Here is an 8,168-nt window from a genome sequence, read left to right on the forward strand (position 1 = left end):
CAGCTGTTTTTTTCCCCAGTGGCTTTGACTGCACTGGGATGTCCTGGTGATGCCAGTGGCCACAGAGGTAAGCAGTGGGGTCTCTTGGAAATTATCTCCATCCTCCCACCTACTTAGAAAGAAAGCTAGTGCGTACATCTGTAACAAACAGGAAAAGGTGGGAGAGTGATGCTGCACAACCCTAGTCTTGCTGTTCACCTGCCTGTGATCCAGAGCAGGTACATCCTCACTATCCACATCCATACTAAAGAAGATCCTGAAGTCCGGCTCAGATTGCATGGCGAGCCCTGCTGAGGCTGTGACAAGCACCAGGTAGAAACTAAAGCCCAGCTGCTCAACATAACACAAATGATCATCTGTTCTGTGGCCGATGCTTACTTCCTCTAAAGGCCAGTAGCTGAGCCATTTTACTCTGAACTGACTGAGTTCCAGCAAATATGTGAGACCTAAAGAGCCACTGTCACCCCTGATAGCTTTCAGTTGAATGCCATGCTATCTGTAGACTGTCAGCGTCTGGGATCACCCAGCCCCAGCCCTGTTAACAATGTCCGAATAAATGGCTCAGAAACCTCCTAATGATAGTTCTCTCTCTATGGGATAACATAAGCTCTGTTTTATGAAAATATCTATTGGTTTCATAATTACCCTGCAACATGATAAATTATCTTAAATTGATTGCATAGACAACCAGCTGTGTATTTATTTACTCCTGGCCCAATGCTAAAGCCAACACGTAGCTATTTTGATATCAAAATTATTAAATTTCATTCCCTCCAAACAGTGAATATCTCATATAAGAACTATGAGCAACTAAAATCCGTTTAAATTGTGGTTATTTTTTCCATAGTTTCCTTATATTTCCTGAATATAAGACATTAGCAATATTAAGAAAATATTGCTTTTTCACTTTCAGAGACATGAAAATTACCCTAACTGGACCAAGAGGAGAGTTTTAGATTTTTCTCATTTACCTGTGGTTTTGCTGACTCTGCTTTGATTCTTGGTACTCTGTTATAAAAATAAAAATAAAAACGGGCTGGAGAGGTGGCTCTGTGGTTGAGAAGACTGGTTGTTCCTCAAGAGGACCTGGGTTCTATTTCCAGTACCCACATGGCAGCTCACAACTGTCTTTACTTCCAGTTTCAGGAGATCCGACACCCTCATACAGACAAACATGCCATATACATGATATAACTATAAATTAAAAAGTAAAAGTAAAAATATCATAAGCTAAAATCACATTCATCCTCGTACCTGTCCATAGAAGAAGTATTTGTTCAAAGATGCCACTGGCAATAACATAACTTCCATTCAAGTTACAGCCTTCTGAATGGAAAGATCAGAACCACACCAAAGCTGAATCCTAAGGCCTTACCACAACAGGTAATTAACCTAAAGTAGTACAAGAATTTTTATGTTTCTTTCCTTGATTTTGCCTCAGGTTTTAACCACCCAAAAAGTAATAAGCAGCATTTAAACATTTCTGGCAAACAGCTAGGCAGAGCTTCACACACTATACCAAGAACTAAACTGAGATAACTTCAAGAAAATTAAAAACCAGTTTGGACTGCTGCTGTTGTTGAGTGCCTGGGGCCGTTTGGAAAGCAAAGAATTCTATTCCTAATTAGAAATACCTCGGATTAGGAAGTGGCGTCTGGCGTTGTTTCCCCTGTGTGAGAAGCTGAAGCTATTCCTAAACGGAGGCTGTGTGTCAGTTTATGAAAGGCCCATCTCCCCGGAGAGTCTGACAACCTTAGGTTCAACAGATTCAAGCCATCACTGAAATGAGACACAAACAAACAGAAAAAGATGCTCTCTGCTCATCTTTAAATCATGCACATATGCAAATCTTCGCTCTGAATATGCAAGTCTGTTTTAATTAATTGCAGAAGAGTATAGAAGTATTAATTAATAACTGATTGGCATTCCTTAATGATCCCAGAAAAAAGAATATTTTAATAAAAGTTTTTTTTTTCATAGTATCTCCCTGCATTGACTACTCCACAGAACCATGATAACTAACTTATGATGCAGGATATTTGATCCCATTGTGAACCCCAAAATTGTGAACTGTAAAACTCTGTTTCTTTGGTGTGGTTGAGCCCTGTCATACACTTTGAATCCAAGAATTTTTTGTTTGTTGTAAACCAGTGATTATGGTGTGGTGCACCAGCCCTAGCACACACCTTTAATCTAAGAGCTTTCTGTACACAGGGTTTAATAAAGTCAACCCTAGGTCAAGAGGCAGAGCAAAAAAACAGCTGATGGAGATTAAAGAGCAAGAGGGTCTTTGGGTTGAGGAACACTTAAAATAGTGTGGAGAAAAAGAACTTTTTAGCTTAAGCTCTGGCTTTAGCTTAGGCTTCAGCTCCTCAGCTCCCTGGCTTTTGGGGCTTTGAGCTAGTAAGCCTTGGGCCTTAGTCTTTTCCTCCTGGGCTGTCAGTTGAGCTAGTGAGCATTTTGGGTATTTTCCATCCGGACTTGAGCTGAGAAAAAAGGTCAGATGGATGCTTTCTCTGTCTCTCTGAGCTAGGTTTTCACACAGCGTCTGGCTCCTGAGTCTTTATTGGTAAAAATAGAACAGTTGGGATTTTCATTTTTATAAAACAACAAACCTACCTGACCTCCTTCCTGAATTTGAAATAAACCATACAAGGAGATGTTATGACCTAAATGTCCTGTAAAGGTGTTGGGTTCAAGCTAAAACCCCTGTAGAATGAAGAATTAAGACACAGGACATTTGGGGACTAAATCAGGACAGCTCTAGGCTGATCAGTAGTGGCTGTAATGTGGCTGAAAAGAACCAGCTCAGTATATTGACATCCTTTTCTTCCTTCTGCCAAGTGATGATATGACAAACATCACTTACAGTAGATTCTACACCAAGCTACCTTCATAGAAGTGGAGACAAGACCATTACCAAACACCAAACCAGAGCCTCCTTAGATGCTGGCATTGTAAAACAAAAAAAAATGTGTTCTTCATAAGTGAAGTCACAAGGAGTCCGCTAGCTGGTTGCTCACTAGTCCTGGATGGCAGATTATGAGACTCTCCAGAAGCATGACTTTTCAAGAAGAAATAGGTTCCGAACACAATAATTCCGAACCTCTTTGCTCTTGATCTCCCTTTTCTCTGTAGTTTAATTCCTTGGGTCTCTTCACAATGGGACCTCAAGGTACGTTGTGTACAAAACCTCCCAAAGCCCCTGGTGTTTGCTGTACACCTCCCAGAGAGCTATAGGTATATGGTGTTAAAGAAACACCAGCCCAATGGCAAGGCATGGATTGATGAACACATGAAAATTTTTATATTCAAATACTGTGCATGTGTCTCTGTAAGTGTCTCTGTGTATGTGTATAAGTCACATATATACATTCTTGTGCATATGTTCACATAACGAATTTTTATAAAACACTCCAGTTTATAGTTCAACTTCCTCCTCAAGATGACAGAGCTCCCACTGTATGACACGGGGATCTTTCTGCTTCTTTATCAATATGACAAGAAGCGATTTTGCTTGTATTGGTATCTTTACTTTGAAGTGAAGTGAAACCCCACCGCTTTTATTTTGTTGGTAAAAATCCTTAAGAACCCTCCTATCTTTGACCCCATATGGAGTCCTATAATCTCGTCTCACTTGGGGCACCAGAACCTTTTAGGCCATCACTGCTGAAATTGGTACTGGAAAGGAAAATAATATCTCTCAGGAAAGTCGGAGAGACTAACAGGAAATTGTGTGAGGAGAATATTAGAAAGAAAAAGCTGAGAGGAATTTCTGTGTCTTGTTTTTACTCTGACTTTGAATGTTAACTCTTTGGTGTTTACAATATTCTGGTTTGCTTTCCTTTTATTCACAAAAATTCTATATATTTAAGTTATATATATTTGCATATATATATACACACACATACACACATATACTTAATTTTTTAGTGAATTCACACCACTTGAGATGATCGTGTTCCCCACTCAAGAGCATGGACTATTTAACAAAATCCACAGTGCCAGACATGGGAAACCTCCCTTTGAGTTGTCTGTTGTTCGTGGGAATCCAAGAGATTCCCCAAACAATATAGGCTTTTGCTGATGTCTTTGGTTGCCCCTCAACAACTTGAAAGTATCATCCCATTGCTGAAGATACCACACATTTCAGACGTTAGACTTGGAGGACTCCAGCTGGAAATCCTGGATGCCCCCTCCCTGAGGACTGGCTTTCATAGTACTGGAAAGGGGAAAGAGTGATCAATAGTCCTACCCAGCTGTAAAGCCTGAGAACTACAATGGCTGGCCTGGTAAGATGCACCACCCAAGGTTTACAATAGTGAAACTTAAATCTTAGAAGTACTCAACTCAGACCTAAGGCCCATCCTACGGGAGAAAACCTGGTCTCGTTATCCCAGGCAACTGCCTGTGGCCGACAAGGTCACGGACCTTAGAGGAGAACCTACTGCCATCACTGTCCTAAACCAGTGTTATTTCTAACTGCATTCTAAATACTTCATTTTTATACCCAGAGATATACGTAGCTCTCACTCCTCATCGAAGTAGCTTCTTTTTGAAGTAAATGGAGACCATTACATAAATCCACAACTGGGGGGAAAAGCAAAGAGAAACTGACTTTTAATTGTGAACAAAAAAAGTTACATTTGTACCTAACCAACTGAAGTGCCTGCAGGGGTCTCTATCTATAGGGTCAGGAGTACCTCTGAGGGGCTGGGTTAGGTGGCTCAGTGGGGAAGGTGCTTATTATGCAAACATTAGGACCTGGGTTCTTATCCCAAGCACAGATATAAAGGACAACTGTGGGGATACACAAAGGTAACGCCTGGTGCTGGGTGAGTAGAGAAAGGGAGATGGTGGGATTCTCGAATCAGATAATCTAGCCCAAATCGTGAGCTCTAGGTTCAGTTAGAGACCCTATCTCAAAAAATATGATCGAGGCCAGGAAGTGGTGGTGTATGCCTTCAATCCCAGCACCCAGGAGACAGAGGTAGGCAGATCTCTTTGAAATCAAGGCCAGGCTGGTCTACCAGAGTGAGTTCGTAAACAGCCAGGACTACAAGGTAAAACTCTCGAAAAAAAAGCAAAACCAAACAAGCAAACAAGAATAGATACAATGTCACTAAAGAACTAAAAATGCTTAAAGAAGAAAACCCTTTCCAAAATGTTAATGCATTCATCCTTCTGCCATTTAACATGTCGTCTTTATGGCTTGGTTACAGCTGCTGCTCCTACAAAAGGCAATCATTCAATAAATTTTCAATTATTAATGTCATGACTAGCATTCATATTTGAGTGCAACTCAGTAACTTGCTTATTCCAGGTTGATTAGCTTAAGTTGGTTTAAACAAGTTTTGATAAGATCAAAATCTAAAGATAATAGCTTTCATTAAATAATTAATTTAATAGTTTCGTTCTTTTGTCAATGAGATTTAAATAGTCAACCAATTTTCCAGGCCCAAATATATGGGCATCTACTTGAACTTTTTATCTCATGGAAGTTTAAATGCTATGATTACCCAACCTACAGGAAGAATATGAAATTTTTTTCCTTGTACAAGTTGTTCCTTGTAAGCATCTCTTTAAAAAGCAAAGAAGAGGGACAGAGAGATGCTCAGTGGTTAAGAGAACTCGTTATTCCGGCAGAGGACCTGGGTTTGATTCCTAGAACCTGCACAGTGACTCACAACAATCTATAACTTCAGTTCTGAGGAATCCAACGGCCTCTTCTGGCCTCTATGGCCAGCAGATATGCAAGTGGTACAGCATTCATACACATAAAATTAGAGAAATAGTTTTTAAAATTTTAAATAAATAAAAACCAAAGAAAGCGGGTGTTTTACCTTATTCCCAAGGATAATGTCTGTGAAGTATAATCTCTGTCCCTCAAGAATATGCTCTTGGAGGTCAGCCATGTTCTTCAATTGCTGAGGTAAATTTGCTTGCATAGGCGATAGACCATTACTTAAATGAAGCAATTACCAAGTAATTAAATAATTATTCAGTAATTCTTTGTTGAATAACATTTAGAAAATTTTGATTTTTTTTTAAATTATTTATTGTGGATGCTATGCAGCCCAAAACATGTCGGATATATTTATCTTATATAATTAAAACTTGGTGCTGGAAACTGTCAGTTAACCTCCTCTCTGGCTCTGTGAGTGTCACAATTGTAGAGTTCTCATAGATTGGTTATAAGATCAAAATAAAAGATTAAAGGTATACATGATCATCTCAATCAGTTCAGAACAAGTGTTTGACAGAATTCAGCTCCCTTTCACAATAAAATCTCTCAACACATTGGGTGTTAGAAAGATCTTCTCTGCACAAAATAATTGCCAAATAAGTCACCAAACATATAACTAAAGAAAACATATATTCACCATCAGATTTGGTGAAAAGCAGGAAGTTTTCCCCTTTAATCTGTAAGAAAGTAAGGACACTTTTCATCACTTCTCAGCAGAGTACTTTAAGTCTTTGCTTAATAGAAGATGTAGTAATAAACTCCCAGATCAGAAGAGGGGAGGCAGAAGTGCCTCGGTTTTCAGGCGACATAATCTTATATATCGAAGATCTAGCAACTTCACAACGAAACTGTTAGAATTGATAAATTAATTCAGTAATGTTGCAGGACATAAAATTAACAGACAAGAAAAAAAGCAGATGTGGGTCTGAGAAAACTCCTCCAGAAAGGAAATCAAGAAAACAATCTCGGGAGCCCGAGGGCTGAGACCACCAGTTTATAGGCCTTGGAGAATGAAGACTTGACTACGAGGCCATGGCTAACCATCTGAAGCTCATTGCCAGGACTGTGATGGTTCAGGAGGGGAACATGGAAAGTGCGTACAGGACCCTGAGCAGGATCGTCAGCAGCGATGGGCTCACTGAAGCCGTGAAGCGCTGCCGACGCTTTTAAGAGAAACCCTGTCGCCGCCGCCAGCGGGAGAGCAATGAATCAGGTCCAAGAATCTACAACATGGAAATGGCTCGAAAGATCAACTTCGTGATGCGAAAGAACAGCGCAGATCCACGGCTTGGCTGCTAACGCCTGTGGTCACATTAATCCTATGTTCAGCTCTTTTCTTTATCCAACCCCAATTTCTGTTATATTTTTCACAATAAACTCAAATCACAGGTGAAAAAAAAAAAAGAAAACAATCTCATTTACAGAAGCATTGGAATAAATATAGTACTTGGGCTAAGTGTGATTAATGAAAATAATCTTTTAAAAAATGTTCATGTTGATTCTTTATGAATTTTGCATCATGCATCCCAATCCCACTCATCTCCCCATCCCTCCATATCAGCCCTTACCATCTTCCCCCAAAACATAAATGAAGTAATTAATAATGAATAAACAAATGAAATCTCATCTTTGAAGCTACAGTGTATCACACAATATGCTCTTTTGTCCAAAAAGCTTTACTTGCAAACGACCATTGCAATGAGCTGTTGGTCTGGCTAAGGCCTCTGGCTTGTTCTACACTATCAATACTGGATCACCAATCTTAACCGGAAGCCACACTGAATCCTATAAAACAGAGTGAAATAACTTCAGCTTCTCATAAGCAAATGAGAGCCCCTAATTTTAAAGTTGTGTGAGTGAAAGTCTTGAGATGTTAGGATGCCGACTCATTTTTATACATCTCTAGTCAGCAAGGCAGTCAAGTTCCTCATCTCCCAGGTGGCTCTGTTATGTCACACTGCCTGAGTCTACAAGGAATGGCCCTGCTCAACCCAGGATACTAGGGAATAGGGGACATGTGTGAATGTCTCACTAGCATTTCTTGGGAAATTACGTTGTATTTGTAAATCCTGAGAAAAATCTATCAAGAAGTCAGAAAATTTGGGGCGGGTGGAAAGGCTTCTAATTTTTATGAAATATATAGTCCAGACGGAGACTTCAATACAGACATGACACGAAAGCAAAAGCAGAAACTGTAAGTGTACCTAACCAAGGTCATGGCTGGCCAACAGCTCTAAGAATCAGAGAAGAAACACAGAAGAGAAGTGGTCTCCATGTAAAACCGCCGTCAGTCTGCCTTATCATTGTGGCTAATTTTCAACTGAGCGCTCATTGCTTTGAGAGACGCTAACAGTCCTGTTCGGGACTAACAGTCATACATGTAAATAAATTATTGTAATATGTTTATAGATATAGAATCCCG

The 8,168-nt window shown here is 39.8% G+C and overlaps 1 pseudogene; it reads left to right on the plus strand.

Moving 5' to 3' along the window:
- The first annotated feature begins 6,778 nt into the window (after positions 1-6,778).
- On the plus strand, positions 6,779-7,118 carry LOC110549272 (small ribosomal subunit protein bS21m-like; annotated as a pseudogene).
- Positions 7,119-8,168: the final 1,050 nt, after the last annotated feature.

This window comes from Meriones unguiculatus, chromosome 21 (genome assembly GCF_030254825.1).
Source record: "Meriones unguiculatus strain TT.TT164.6M chromosome 21, Bangor_MerUng_6.1, whole genome shotgun sequence".
Taxonomy (NCBI): Eukaryota; Metazoa; Chordata; class Mammalia; order Rodentia; family Muridae; genus Meriones; species Meriones unguiculatus.